This window comes from Rhineura floridana, chromosome 5 (genome assembly GCF_030035675.1).
Source record: "Rhineura floridana isolate rRhiFlo1 chromosome 5, rRhiFlo1.hap2, whole genome shotgun sequence".
Lineage (NCBI taxonomy): Eukaryota > Metazoa > Chordata > Lepidosauria > Squamata > Rhineuridae > Rhineura > Rhineura floridana.
The window spans coordinates 7,991,113-8,007,832 of NC_084484.1; positions in this window are offsets into that span (position 1 = coordinate 7,991,113).

Consider the following 16,720-nt stretch of genomic DNA (forward strand, 5'->3'; position numbering starts at 1 on the left):
CGATGAGTGCCTTCTGACCTGGGGGTCTCATCTTCCAGTACTGTCTCGTGTTGCATTTTGGATACTCTGTTCATAGGGTTTTCATGGTAAGAGGTATTCAGAGGTGGTTTACCATTGCCTTCCTCTGAGTTTGGATGCATCTTAGTCTGGTGTCTCAGCTTTGACCATTCCACTTTTGGTGCCCCTGCTAGGAGTCTAGCCTCTTGGTCCAGACTTCTGACGGCATTGTTCTCAGCTTCTTCTACACTCTCAAACCCCCTCACCACGTTAAGGTGTGCATCCTAGAGGGGGAAGTAATCACTTAGAAGCTTCTTATACAGTAACGTCTATAGCACAATCTTGTTCTGTATTCATATTTGTTCTTTTTCACCATACAGAGTTTGCCCAACATCACCTCTGTACAATTCATGTCTGCAGTGTACAAACAGAAAGTTACTCTTTACATATTTGATTTCCTTTAATATTACAGCGAACGCTCATGTGGGATCTTGAATCCAAATTGCTCCATCAGTATTTTTTATCAACTCCAATTTACTGTGGTATGATAGATCACAACTGAGAAGCCTAATCTTACTTTGAGGTATCGGGAAGCTCTTCTTATATAAGTCTTACAAGAAAAAAGTACTATAGACTTGCATGGTATTTGTAATGTAAATTTATTTACAAATGTACAAGTCGAGAATGGGCACACAGCAAAACCCCAGACAATATTACCTCAAAGCAAAGAGCCCTTGGGGATTCCTTCTTGCCAGCCAGTTGTTTCTCCTTTTCTGACTACATTCCCGGTTCCACATTGTATCCTTCTCCAGCATCCGCCCAAGGAGGTGAAGTTTATTCAGTAGCTAATAGCCAAAAGCCATCATAGGATCGTTTAAACAAATAAATATCAAAGAAGCTTCTTTATCTTTTAGCTACACAAAAGCCTAAAGAAAAGATTGTCTCTATCCAAAGAGGATGTGAGCAACAACATTTATGTCCCGCCGCCAATCCTAAATTTCCATTTAGCAACAAATTTAGTAGAGCCGGTTTTGGGGATTCTATATATATTTTTATTTGTAATCTTTTCCATTTCTGAAAACACTACCTCCCGGAACTTCATAACTGTACTGCAGATCCCCCACTTATGGGTGAAACAGTCTTTCTCTGTGCAACCCCTCCAGGAAAGAGGGGAAGCACTCTTAAAGATACAGGATAATTTTACATGGGTTAAATAACAATTTGAACCACCTTTAACGATTCCTTTGTGGCTGCAGAAATAATTTTATATGGAAATTTAGTCCACATAGATCTCCACTCTGCCTCCTTGATTTGAACTTCCCACTACATTTTCACATTCACCTTAAGCTATCCACAGAATCCATGTCCCTCTGTAAAAGAAGGGCATATATTGTTCAATAACAATACTTCAAATGGAATGAGATCTCTCAGAGCTTGTCTTTTGCCTAATAAAATTACCAGGTTGATACAGAAGGCTTATCTACATGAGAACATTCCTTCATACTAAAAACACTGTTTTTACCTCCGTTTTCTATTTGCACCGTCCACAGTAAGGGCTCAATGCCAGCTGCAAACACGATGTTTTCTATTCATACTGAAGGAAGGATCAGTCACGCAGTTACCTAATGACCACACCCTCTAATTTTACATCTCCACTCCCTCTGGTTACCTGGCAATCGAGCATGCTCAATTTGTTCTACCAGTTAGTTTCATTAAAACCCGGAAGTGCGAATACTTGTATTTTCACTGGTACAATACACCTGAAATACAAATCTTTCTTTGAGCAGTGATGCTTTTGCTCACAAGTTAGGGGGGAAATAAAATAAAGGCACTGTCTGCAGCAACATAAAACTGCTAGCAGGATGGGGGAACCAGCCGGAAGTTGCTTCTCACCCCTGAGGAAATGAAATGAATGAAGGGCAGAGGAGGGGGTGGGGGTGGAGAGGGGATTGATTGACACACCCACCTAAAGGCATTGGAGCACAGCATCTACAAGCACTAGAGATATGGAGTGAAGATGTTTTTTCCTTCCCTTTTCGTATTATCAGAGGATATGGTTAGTACAGATTTACAGGAGGAAAACTGTGATAGCTTCTGTTTGCTAGTAATGCCATGGGAACCATGTGAATCAAAAGGGGATGTATCACCAAATACACACTAAACCGCAGTTTAGATGAGCCCCAAGAGAGCCAGGTTATAGTTTTATCTCATAATCGTGTATGCCACATTTCCTTGGACAGTGGAGTGGCATCTGCATGAAAGTCTTTAAGTTAGAATAGGTAGGCTTTCTTGCAGGCTTCCAAACTAAAATACTTATATCCAATGACAAAATCAGGATGCTCACCCAAGGGATGAGAGGTGATATCCCTCACATTAATGTCTCTATGTGTTTTCCAAAGAGGATGAATTTTGCTCTATCTGATCAAGCTTTATGTATTTCTTAACAAATGGAAGACCTAATGGGTAAATGTCCTTCAGTAAGTGGTGTTCAGTTTGGGCCCAATAAGAATTCAAATCTGAATTCATAAAGGTAAGCAGATGTCATAATTGATATGCTTCTTAAGAATTCTTAAGAAATGAAATAGCTCAACTCCCTGCTACTGATGGTTTATATCTCAAAGACCTGGGTGTCCTTGGACTTTTACTCTTAAAAATATAAACCTCCAACCTCTTTTGCCATAATTTTAAATATTTAACCAAGACCTCTGCTGGTAATACATAAAATAAATATGTGAGTCAAGGCAGGACCATCATTTTGGTGGTTGCAACTCTACTAGAAAGTGATAAATTAAGTTTACCCCACCTTCTGAAATCTGAGCAAATTGATTTCCCAGAAAGACCCATAATTGACTTGAGAAGAGTTTTTCTCATTTTTTGTTATGGTTACAAAATTTGTTATGGTATCTGAAGGATTTATTTGCAAGCGGGATATTCAATCCTTTGGAAATTAATAACTGAGCCTGTGGAGCAACATTAAAGCACATTAAATCAGATTTACTAAAATTAACTTTAAAACCAGCTGTTGCTTCAAATCATTCCAATTCCTTTGTCAATGCAGGAATTGCCTTTGTCAGATCGTTCAACATTAAAATAATGCATCTGCATAAAGACTAATTAAATGTTCCTGCCCTTCAACCATGATACCTGCAATATCTAGATTGTTTCTAAGTTTATTGGCCAGAAACTCTATTACAAAAATAAACAATGGTGGATATATACCCTGTCCTGGATGGGGTTACACTCCCCCCAAAGGAGCGGGTTCGTAGTCTGGGAGTCCTTTTTGACTCTTCCCTCTCACTTGAGGCTCAAGTAGCCTCGGTGGCAAGGAATGCGTTCTACCAACATCGGTTGGTAGCCCAGCTACGCCCATATTTGAGTAAAGAGGACCTTACATCAGTGGTACATGCTCTAGTAACCTCACGCTTAGACTACTGCAATGCGCTCTACGTAAGGCTACCTTTGAAGACTGTTCGGAAGCTACAGCTAGTGCAAAATGCAGCAGCCAGACTGCTAACAAGGACCAAGCGGTCCGAGCACATAACACCTGTTCTGGCTCGCTTGCACTGGCTGCCAATAAGCTTCCGGGCTAGATTCAAAGTGTTGGTATTAACCCATAAAGCCTTATACGGCGCAGGGCCACAATACCTGTTGGAACGCCTCTCCCAACATGAACCGGCCCGTACACTACGTTCCACAACGAAGGCCCTCCTCCGGGCCCCGACTCATAGGGAGGCCCGGAGGGTGGTGACAAGATCTAGGGCCTTCTCGGTGGTGGCCCCTGAATTGTGGAACAGTCTCCCTGTGGAGGTGCGCTTGGCGCCAACGCTGTTTTCTTTTCGGCGCCAAGTGAAAACCTTTCTTTTCACCGAAGCATTTTAATTTAGTTTAACTTAAATTTATACAAATTGTTGTAATTGATTTTTGATTGTTTTTATGTCCTGTGGTATTGTATTATGATTTTACTGTACTTTGTTCACCGCTCAGAGAGCTATTGCTAGTCAGGCGGTTTATAAGCTTAATTAATAAATAAAATAAATAAATAATAAAAGAGAAGAAATAGGGCATCCCTGTTTCGTTCCACTAAATAATGAAAAGGGTCTCGAATTACAATTATTAATCTTGAGCTTAGCTGTAGAGGGTGCATATACTGCTTTCATCACATTAATAAATTTAGGGCTGAATCCATAAATGAAAAGATAATTTAATAAAAATTTCCAATTGACACAATCAAAAGCTTTAAATAAATCAAGTGCTACCAGAGCCAGAGGGATATTTGTATTCCTACTAAATTTAATAATACCATATACTCGCCTGGCTAAGTCTGCTATAAACCTCTTTGGTATAAAACCAAATTGGTCTGCTTGCACTATTTTACCAATCACTAATTTAAGGCGATTTGCCAACAAATGGTGAAGAACTTATAGTATTGGTGCAGGAGTGCAATAGGTCTATATGACGCCATCAGAAGAGGATTTTTACAAGGCTTTAGAAGCAGAATAATTTTTGATTGAGTTCAGGTGGGAGGCAAAGGGCATCTGTTCAAAATTTTATTAAATACTGCTTGTAAGTTAGGTATAATGAGTTCCCCAAAATGCTTATAAAATTATCCTGTGTACCTGTCTGGGCCTGGGGATTTATTTGTTTTGAGGTTTTTTATAGGTTTATCAATCTCTTCCATAGAGATTCGTTCTTCTAATATCATACTGTCTACACCAGCCTTTCCCAACCAGTGTGCCTCCAAATGTTGTTGGACCACAACTCCCATCAGCCTTCCATTGGCAATGCTGGCTGAGGCTGATGGGAGTTGTGGTCCAACAACATCTGGAGGCACACTGGTTGGGAAAGGCTGGTCTACATCCATCAGGGGGGGTGGCATTAGCTCTGTTTTGATATTCCCTAATTTCAGCCAAATCTGTATCCTTTGCTTTATGCATGTTTTCAAAATATTCAGCAAATTCCTCATTTATTTCAGAGGGAGCAAAAGGTTTTACTCCACTTGCCTTATAAATTGCTTTGATTTTGTTTTTTACCTTCTTTTTCCAGATTTGGTTAGCCAAAAGATGGGACTCCTTGCAATCATCCTTATAGAATTTTTGCTTCGTATAGAGCATCCCAATCATGGTTTCATCTATATCTAATAAATTGAGTTCTGTCCTTTTCTTTTCTAGCCTTTGTCTCGTCTTTAAATCCCCCGTATCATGGTATTTTATTTATTTATTTATTATTATTTGATTTATATCACGCCCTTCCTCCCAGCAGGAGCCCAGGGCAGCAAACAAAAGCACTAAAAACACTTTAAGACATCATAAAAACAGACTGATGTTGTCTCATCAACTCTGTAACCTCCTTTTCCAGTTCTAACATCTGTGCTGTCCTTTGCTTATTGAGAACACTAAGCTCTTTTATACATATCCCTCTTACCACGGCTTTCATTGCCTCCCACCTAAGCAATTTCTTCAGAGTCATTATCCTGAAAATAATTTTCTAAATTTTTCATAATCTCATCTCTGCACACTTGTGATGCCAACAAAATGGGGTTGAGACTCCAGGCCGGCGCAGCAGCAGTGGGGAGGGACAACCCCAGCTCCTCTGGCAGGGGGGCATGATCTGTGACCTTGATGGGCCCAATATTCACTGAATGCACTTTGTACAGCAAATCACTGGAGATTATTATGGAGTCAAGTCTGGAATGAGTATCATGGGGGCATGAATAAAAGGTGTGGATCTAATCTTGAGGATAAATTTCTGCCCAAACATCCTTAAAATAAGATTTGAGCAAAATTTGTAGGATTTTGTTTTGAGTGGACATAACTCTCCCAATGCACCGTATTTCACTTACCTTTGATTTTGACCTTGCCCACCAGAGTGTCTGGGATCATGCCCCGTAGATTCCAGTTGAAATCACCACCCATAATCCCACTACAATTAGCAAAGCAGCTGAGCTTTTTAAAAACTTTGTGTAGAAACCTGATTTGCCCAGAAGTGGGGACATATATAGTGGCTAAGGTCACTCTATGGATTGCATCTAGCAGTCTCTACAATGAAGAGATAGTACCCCATTGGGTCTCTCAATATTTTTTTACCCTAAAATCAATACCCTCATGAATCAAAATTGCAACTCCCCTGGCCTTATTGGTTCCAGGGGCCACGTAACAATGACCCCACTTTTTCTGTGCCAAGAGTCCAATGTTACCTGGGGCATTATGCATTTCTTGCAGCATCAAAATTGATGGATTCAGATTCCATCAGATTCCTATTCACCCTGACCTTTTTAAGAGAATTTCCCATATCCTTTATGTTTAAAGTGAGTACTTTTAATTTATCTGACATTGTACAAAAGCAAAATACACTTGCCAAACATGTATTTAGTGCAGAAACTAAGAAGGGTTCCAACACTGTACTCTCCACAATTCCCACCCACAAAAGAACCCCCCCAAATAACTTAAACCCTTATAGGGCCAACATGGCTATCAATATAATAAACAATGTGATGCCAAAACAGCTAATACTGTATCTACCTACATGGTGTTGCAAACATTGGAGTCCACAAAAAAAATCTTTTTTTAAGTGGTACTCCTCCCCAGTTGCTGTAGCCTGGGAATCAGCAACCACAAAGCCCATAATCTATACTCTGTGGGATGCGCCAGCTAAACTGGAGAACATTTAGCCCCAGCATAGCTGCGTTAAATCTTACCCTCCCCCCAAAAAAAGTCTCCAAGAGCATTATTGCTCCCATACTTATACATACAAACAATCAATACTGAGCCCACCAGGACAAATAAACACTGAGATACACATATTGGGAGGCCCCCTCCCCAAGTCTATTTTCTTCTATTCAGCAATGATCAAAGGGATCAGATCAAAGGGATCTGATTGTGGGTGCCCCCCCCAAAGGTGCCTGGAGATTTCTTTCTGGAAGCACATTTCCCACAGACCACTTCCCAGCAACCTTCTTCATGTGTATCTTCATCTCTCTCTTCTTTATCCAGCATAGCCTCAGTAATTCCCTCAGGTAGCTCTAGCTGCAAGGTTTTTAAAATTCTCAATGCCTCCCAAAGGGAAGCTGCAGTAAAGGTTGAGCCATTATGTGAGACAATGAGGTGACAGGGGAAACCCCATACATACTTTATGCCTTGCTTTTGTAGCTTCAAAGTACAGGGACATAGATCTCTCCACCTAGTTAGAGCCTCTGGAAAGAGGTCTTGTAAAATGAGTACGTCATTATTTGCATATTTAATTTCTTTAAGGTTTCTCAATTGTTTTAAAGGTTCCTCCTTTACAAAGCAGATAATTATGTCCCTGAATAGTTTGTTTTCACTTTGAGCTTATCCACATGGAAACATTTCTTCGTAGCAAATACACTGCTTTTATCATTGTAATAGATTTGCAAGGTCCACACTTCATGCCCAATGGTAGCTTCAAATCCATTGTTTTCTATTCACACAAGTAGGCGTTCCTCTGGGAAGGATTAGTGCCGCTGTTTCCTTGTGGCCCTGCCCTCAAATTTTACATTTTTACTTCCTTCAGTTGCTCAGTTACTGGGCATGTGCAAATATTTTTGACCTGTGCAGTATTTCTACTCTCTTCTGCCCCCATTGCTTCCTGAAATTTGGTGGTTAAAAAGAAGTAGGGTTATCTGGCCTTCTTTCTTTGCTGCCCCTTGCTTTCCCTGCTGGAAAAACAAATATATCAATATTTTAAATAAAATCAATATCAATATAAATATTTTGAGAAAATATCAGTATCAATATTGATATTCTCTGTAAAATATTGATATTAATATAGATATTTTTGAGGTGACTCTAAAAAAACCCCAGAAACCAGGTATGGAGAGAAGTTATTTCAAAATTCTATCCGCAAAGATAGAGAATGTGAGAAAGAATGATAAAATCCAATGGCAATTCCCATCTCTAGTTACAAGGAGCGAAGGAAGTTTACTTGGGAAGGAAGGGAGGAAAGAAGGGAGGGCTGCAGCAAACTGTGAAGGGGGGAGGACAGAGCAGCCGGAAGTTGCTAGATAAACCACCAGAAACAAAATGGAATTCATGCGGCAGTTAGGGGACGGAGAAGGGGGAGCAGCTGGAAGTGTTGATTCACCCACCCACTAAAAACCATTGAAGCAAACTGTCTGCAAAGATGTGTGGAGCAGAGTGGAGCCATATTGCTCTAAATTATCAGTGGGTTGGGTTAGTATGGATTTACAGGGGGGAAACTGCATGATAGCTTCTGTTTACCAGCAACATCATGTGAACCATGAAACTTAAAAGGGGATGTGAGTAGCACCAAACACACACACTGAATCACTGTGTAGATGAGCTCTTTGTCTTTGACCCAGAGTCTGGTGAGCTCTCTCTAAATCACCAACTTCTAACGGGAAGTCAGGGAGGAGAGCCACTGTGCGATAAAGCTTTTAATCTTTCCCTTTCAATGTCTTCAGCTATTCCTCCCATTTGAATATTAACTCTTTATTTTTATTTTTAGGTTTGTATTAGAGATCCTCAGCCATTTAATCTTTTCACCCTCGACCATTGTGAGGTCTAAAGCTTCCGGAGTAGTAGTTTCTACTGTCTGTAATCTAGTTCATAGGTCTGCCAATTTCTTCTCCAAAATATCTGCCCGGGTATCTGCCAACACTTAAATCCTTTCAGTTGTAGAGCTATTTCTTCCTGTACTATTGATGCTAATGCATCCTCTGCTTACTCTCCTTAATTAGCCCCGAGTGGAGGTGGTGCCATCTTATCTAAATCTTGTTGCCGTATTTGCTGGCAAGCTGGTTCACTCGCTCCCCCTGAGTTTAACATATCGGTCAAGCTCAGGTCTTTACCTTTTTGGACACATGCCCTATTCAAGGCTCTGCAAACGGTCCTGGCACTCAGCTTTAAAGATGATTTAGAGGGCTAGTGTTTAAAGTGGCCAGGGGAGCTCTTGCCTCACGCTGCAATCTTGCAGGGCTGTTGCTCTGCCCCCATGGAATTCTCTTATAACGACTCTCGAGAACTGCTGAAGGAAGTACATTCAGCCATGCACTTGAGAAAGCTCTTCTATATTTTGGGAATGTTAAATCATGTAGTTAAGATGGTACTTTATCAAGGAGGAGAGGGAGTTGGAGAACAGCCATACCAGGCACTCAAATTTCTCATTGCAGACAGATGGTTTTGTTGTTAAATATCAATGTTAATTGTTGAATATAATTGGTAGTTCTTAGTTATACATGTATTTCCATTCACACTTCAAACTCTTCATTGCACGGCAACCTGTCATGATGGATTTATATAGCAGACTGAAATGCAATTCAGTGTTACACGATGAAGTTGAACAAAGTTTGGTAACCATAATGTTTGTTTATGGTGTGTGTGGTCCCTTATGACAGTTCCTTATATTTCAAAATGTACCGATGGGCCTGTGATGTTCCTCTATTAGTGTATATATGGTAAGTGCTGTTTGTATAGGAGATACATGGTAAGTGGAATGAAAGAGGAGGGGGGAGTGAATGGGCAGTAGAATGCTAGATGATTGGCTGAATGTTTAAAATGGCTGACAGTATAAATGGAAGGATGACAGGTAAATCTGGGTGGATGTGAGGTGGATGTTAGTGGGTTGTTTGGGTGGGTTTATGAGAGGAGAGTGTGGAGTTTGGATTAATACTAAGACCAGTACCTCAGGAATAGATGAAACCATATGCTTAAGTGCCTTTATAAAGAAATCTTGTTATCTCTGTTATTAAATAAATACTTTTGGTTTACCAAAGGCCTGATCCTTGGCTGGGGTTCCACAGACCAGAAGGGAGGGTAAGGTAAATACCAAGGCTGAAGAGTGACAGCGGGGAAGGGAAGAATAACACCACAAGTATTCAGAGCAAACCAGGATTATCGGCATTGATACAAAGGGATTGGGGACAGCTTTAGCACTCAGTCCCAGAGGTAACCAGATAGAGAGACTCAGGCAGAGTCTCTGGGACTACTGGTTATAGGACATGACTGGTGGTGCTGCCTAGCAGGGGTATCTGTTGAGATCTGTGCTAGAGCGGGGAGAGAAACCATAAAAAAGGACAGTCTGGACTGGTGGAGTCCCTGGTGGTGCCTAGAGACAGGCAGTAACCACGAGCAGGTAGGAACCTGACAGGGAGAGCCAGGGAAGGGCGTCACAGGGCCCACAAAGGTCGATGATCCCTCATCTATCCACTGCACCACACTGTGTTGTTTCTTAACTAAACAAAGAGGTGTAGCACATATCATCTAGCAGGTGGCTCCCTCTGCAAACACTGCACTCCTGATGAGACCTTTGGCTTTGCTTTTGCTTTTACTCATGTACAACACTATTTTACCACTATTGGTAAAACACATGACTGACTATTTTTTCAATCATGTACAACACTATTTAACACTGTTTTCTATAAACGTTAATGGGGCAGGGAAACTTTAAATTGCTAACTGCATGGCATCTCATTTTTGAACATAAACAAAGAAACAAAACTTAAACAAGAAAATAAAACTTTAATAACTTTTGAACCACTAATCAAAACTTCACCAAACCAATGAACATGTGGGCTCTGCAACAAGTTTCAATAAAATATATCAATATTTTTCATCAAAATTGGAAAGAAATATATGATATCCTTCATCTTAATAACTGGAAAAGGTCAATTTTTGGCACTATTTAATTTGCTGTATCTTTGGCGATTTTTATTGGATCAATTTGATATGTGGCATTTTCATAGACTTCATCAGGTAGATCATGTATGCTAATTTTCAGATTATTAACCCGTCAGTTGTCATTTTTATAAACTATAGAATTGTGCAGATTATAATGATGGAACTTGGTTTTGTTACTCATGTATAGGAGCACTCTAGCTCTCCTACAATTTCTGATAAAGTTCAACAGCACAATAAAAAATTATGAAAGACTCAAACACCCAATTAAAAGGAAATGAGCAAACAAGACAAAAAATCTTAAAGAGGAAGCAAGGCATTAAGTTTTCATTCAATACATAATTTATTTTTATTGAAATGGAAATGGACTGCCTCCAAGTTAATTCCGACTTATGGCGACCCTATGAATAAGATTTCCATGGTAAGCGGTATTCAGAGGGGTTTACCATTGCCTTTCTCTGAGACTGAGAGGCAGTGACTGGCCGAAGGTCACCCATTGAGCTTCATGGCTGTGTGGAGATTCGAACCCTGGTCTCCCAGGTTGTAGTCCAGCACCTTAACCACTACACCCCACTGGGTCTCTTTATTTTTATTAGAGGAAACAAATTAAAAAAAAGTAGAGGTAACCTCCCATGAGCAGGAACACTGACATCAGAGCCTCTCAATGCCTGTGAAAGAGAGTCAGAATGACTAGCAATTGCAGTCAACCATAACCAGCCTAATGAGGAATGATGTGCATTTTAAACACCTCCTGACTTCAAGGTTGGTGAGATGACCCCTTGACAGATGAAATATGGCAGGAAGGGAGACAAGAAGAAAGGAATAAGCAACAAAGTACATTTTTTTTAAAAAAGCAATGGCTAAAAATCCTGAAATGATTGGTAGAAGTTTAGTTCAAATTTCATAGAGGTACTCTGTTAATAAAATTGTATCTGTGCCAATCTAGCAATGAAGTGGATTCTTCTGCTGGACCAGGAGCCCTGTTTGCAGACTAGATGGCATCTGAATGTGGGGTACATAATGCATTCCTAAATGTGGCACAACAAGGTGTGATAAGAACATGCATTTCTGTCTGCATTTCTTAGAAAATCGTATCACTGACTCTTGCCTAGGGTTGCACAGATATTGTGGCTCTACTGTATCTGGAGATTGGAGCTATTGGATCCAACGTGCTGCTTAAAGATAGGGGTCATTTCCTGATCACAAATCCCTTGAACAGATTATGCAAGACTGTGCATGATACACTCAAAGGATGGTTTTGCATATGGTTTGAAGACATGTGCATGTAGATTGCTGCAGAATGACAGTTGAACTGGATATTTTGCAAGATTGGGGTCTAGGGACTCTTGCCAGACATCTGGTTGCTACATAATGGTTTACCCCGGAGCTAAGAGTGATGAAGCAAGAAAGGAGACGGCTTGAGTGCAAATGGAGGCGAACTCCCGACGGCTGTAATCATGCACTTGTGAGGGTCTCTACCAAACTCTATGTGAAGGCAGTGAGAGCAGCAAAGAAGCAATACTTTGCTGTCTCTATTCAGTCATCTCTTAACCGCCCAGCGGAACTTTATAAAGTTGTCCGGGACTTTTACACTCTGGTCCCCAGGACGCAATAACACCATCAATTGCCCGCTGTAATGAGTTTGCGCGACACTTTCGTGATAAGATCATGAACATCCGCCGGGACCTTGACTCCATTATTGTAGCAGTTGATCCTAATGAGGTGTCCAGAGCACAGTCTTGTCCTGTTTTACTGGATGAGTTTCAGTTGGTACAGCTCGAGGATGTGGACAAGGTGCTTGGACAGGTGCGGGCGACCACTTCTGCTCTGGATCCTTGCCCCTCATGGCTAATAAAAGCTAGCAGGAATGGAACAGCCGGCTGGGCCAAGGAGGTGATTAATGCCTCTTTACGAGAGGGAGTGGTTCCACCCTGCCTGAAACAGGCGGTGGTGAGACCGCTCCTAAAAAAACCCTCCTTGGACCCTGATAATTTGGACAACTATAGGCCGGTAGCAAATATTCCATTCCTGGGCAAGGTCCTAGAGCGTGTGGTCGCTCGCCAACTCCAGGCTCTCTTGAATGAAACTGATTATCTGGATCCATGTCAATCGGGCTTTTGGCCGGGGTTTGGTACAGAAACAGCCTTGGTCGCCCTGTATGATGACCTCTGTCGGGAGAAAGACAGAGGGAGTGTAACTCTGTTGGTTCTCCTTGATCTCTCAGCGGCGTTTGATACCATCGACCATGGTATCCTTCTGGAGCGACTTACGGATTTAGGAGTGGGAGGCACTGCTTGGCGGTGGCTCTGCTCCTATCTCGGGAATCGTCTCCAGAAGGTGATGCACATTACTCGAGTCCCTGGGTACTCCAATATGGAGTCCCGCAGGGTTCAGTTCTGTCCCCCATGCTTTTCAATATCTATATGAAGCCGCTGGGTGAGGTCATCAGGAGTTTTGGAGTGCGTTTCCAGCAATATGCTGATGATACGCAGCTCTACTACTACTTTTCATCTTCGTCAGGTGAGGCTGTTGATGTACTAGACCGCTGCCTGGCCACAATAATGGGCTGGATGAGAGCTAATAAACTGAAACTCAATCCTAACAAGACTGAGATGCTGTTGGTGGGAGGGCCCTCTGCCCAGATGGCTGATGTTCGACCTGCCCTAGATGGGGTTACACTCCCCCTAAAGGAGCAGGTACGTAGTTTGGGGGTCTTATTAGACCCGCTCCTGTCACTTGAGGCTCAGGTAGCCTCGGTGGCACGGAATGCATTCTACCAGCTTCGGCTGGTAGCCCAACTACGACCCTATCTGGACAGGGAGAATCTCGCCTCAGTTATCCATGCTATGGTAACCTCTAAATTGGACTACTGTAATGCACTCTACGTGGGGCTACCTGTGAAGACGGTTCGGAAACTTCAGCTAGTGCAAAATGCTGCGGCCAGAGTTCTCACTGGGACAAAGAAATTTGACCATATAACACCTGTCGTGGCGCAGCTGCACTGGCTACCGATATGTTTCCGGGCCAGATTCAAAGTGTTGGTTCTTACCTATAAAGCCCTAAACGGCATCGAACCGCAATACCTGGTGGAACGCCTCTCTTGCTATGTACCTACCCGTTCACTACGCTCGACGTCAAAGGCCCTTCTCCGGGTCCCAACTCATAAAGAGGCCCGGAGATCAACAACTAGATCTAGGGCCTTCTCGGTGGTGGCCCCCGAACTATGGAATGCCCTCCCCGACGAGATACGCCTTGTGCCTTCTTTGTTATCTTTTCGGCGCCAGGTAAAAACCTACCTTTTCGCCCAGGCTTTTTAAACATTTTAAATTTAATTTTAAACCTAATATGGATTTTAATTTATAAACTCAATGGCAATTCTATTTCGGATTTTTATCATGTTATATTTTTCACACTTGCTCATATTTTAATTGTGATTTTATTTGTTGTACACCGCCCTGAGAGCTTTCTGCTATAGGGCGGTCTAGAAATGTAATTAAATAAATAAATAAATAAAAAATAATGTGTCAAATGGCTCTATAAGGGACCACACCATGTAAACTACTGTTGGTGGTCAATACTGGGTGCTTCCATATGGAGAGCTATTTCTGCTGAAATCCTGGATGTTTTCTGCTAATGTTTCCTCATCCATTTCCAGTCTCATATAACAAAAAGGGGAGAGTTTAGCTTTACTGCCTGAGAATAGCTTTGGTGCAGTTGGAGATTGTGTTGTATATAAGCATACATGTGAAAAACGTCAGAGAAATGTTTTTTTTTAAGTATCAGACTTAAAAAATGATGTAGGAAGGTACATGAGGTTCTCCTCCTACTGATGTCACAAGCACCATCTAATCACGCTATCTATGACACTTACACAGTCATTCTTCTCACACCAAAAGATATGCAACAGCTAAGCTAGTTAGGGCATAGGGTTCACCAGCAACTCCAGCTAAATATATGGTTATTGTTAAACAATGATTTCCCCTATAGGGCAATGCTGTTACAGTCTGGAAAGTATAGCAGTAGATATTAGAACAGTAGTCACATGTTGTTTTGGCTTGTGAAATGCGACTGAAACTGCAACACACAAATGTCCACACATATACACACAAAATGAACTCACAATCTAGTGTTCACCTTAGTACAGTTAACAATGTGCATTACTATTGTGCTTTGCATGTGGCTGAGTTCTGCGGCATATTCTCAAAGGTAGAACATTTAGTATGAACAAAGGTAAATACCAGAATAAACCCCATCCATACAATCCATCCTGCATGTTTCTGCAGTGGATGGATCACATGAAAGGGCTCTATCTAAATGCATAAGATCGCCTCTGTTTACACTAAATATTCTATATGTGTGGGTAGGTGGGATGGAAAATGGAGTCTGAGACTTGCCCCCTAGAATCTGCTGTGTAGAGAACTAACATGCTATGACACACTGCGAACCATTCCAAGAATGGCACAATTTGCCCAGACTCCATGTCAAAGGGAGATTTGAACTCCTGTTTCATAAACAACAGGTTCCACTCAAGCTACACAGCAAATCTAATTTGTAATGTAAGGCAACTTGAGATGCAGATCATGTTATGGCAGAGAGGGCTGCTGTCAGGGTAAGTTTGAGGGTGAACTTGGCAAAGTGATCTCTGGTGGGCCCTTTCCTATGTTAGTGTGATTCCAGCGATAAGGTTATGGTGTGGCAGATGGTGATGGAGCATTGTGGGAAATGTCAACTGCTGCCACGGCCAGATAAGCCCACAGCCATCAGCCCAAGGCAGGCATCAGTTTTAGGGTTCTGGGGACCTGGCATACTAAAGTACCTTTTTGGATCCCACTGTTGGCAGAAGCAAATGGCAATGATGAACTCTGTGTTTTCTGACCTATGAGAATGTTGAGGCATTTGTGTTGTGCACAAATTGCTGATGAATCATGGGGTGCAGTCCTGAGAGTGAACAGCTTGGGTTTGTATATTGTACCACATACCACAGGATGGCTTACTGTTGCAGATGGCAGGTATGAAGGTGCCTGATTGGACCTCTCTTCCATTTGTTTTTGCAGACTGCCTAATGTTATGAATTGTTTTGCATTACTCTATATGTATTGCATCAGAAAGCAACAAAAAAGCTTTCTTCAGGTACATCCATAGTAAAAGACAGAGAAAAGAAATGGTGGTACAGCTACTCAGTGAGGATGGCAAAATGATAACAGATGACAAAGAAAAGGTAGAAGCGCTCAATTCCTACTTTGGCTCAGTCTTCTCCCAAAAGAGGGTCTATGACCCTCCTGAGAAATATGAAGTTGAAGGGGCAGGGTTGCAGTTTGAGATCGATAGACAAATAGTCAAGGAATACCTAATCACTTTGAACAAGTTCAAATCTCCAGGGCCTGATGAACTGCATCCTAGAGCATTGAAGGAAGTGACTGAAGAACTCTCAGAACCACTGTTATCTTTGCTAAATCATGGAGGATGGGTGAAGTGTCAGCTGATTGGTGGATTAATCTTGTCCCAATCTTCAAAAAGGGCAAAAAGGAGGAACCTGGGAACTACCAGTCAGCCTGACATCAATCCCTGGGAATATTATAGAGCAGATTATAAAGAAGTCAGTCTGTAAGCACCTAGAAAACAATGCAATGATAACTAGAAGCCAACATGAAGAACATCATGAAGAACAAATCCTGCCAGACTAATCTTAACTAATTTTTTGATTGGGTAACCTCCCTTGTAGACTGTGGGAATGCTGCAGACATAATATATCCTGACTTCAGCAAAGCTTTTGACAAAGTGCCCCAGGATATTCTGATTAGCAAGCTAGCTAAATGTGGGCTGGATGGAACAACTATCAGATGGATACAGAATCGTACTCAAAGAGTGCTTGTCAAGGGTTCTTTCTCAAACTGGGTGGAAGTAACAAGCGGGGTACTGCAGGCCTTGGTCCTGGGGCCAGTGCTTTTCAACATTTTTATTAATGGCTTGGATGAGGAAGTGCAAGGACTGCTTATCAAATTTGCAGGTGATACAAAATTGGGAGGGATAGCTAATACCTTGGAAGACAGAAACAAAATTCAAAGGGACCTTGA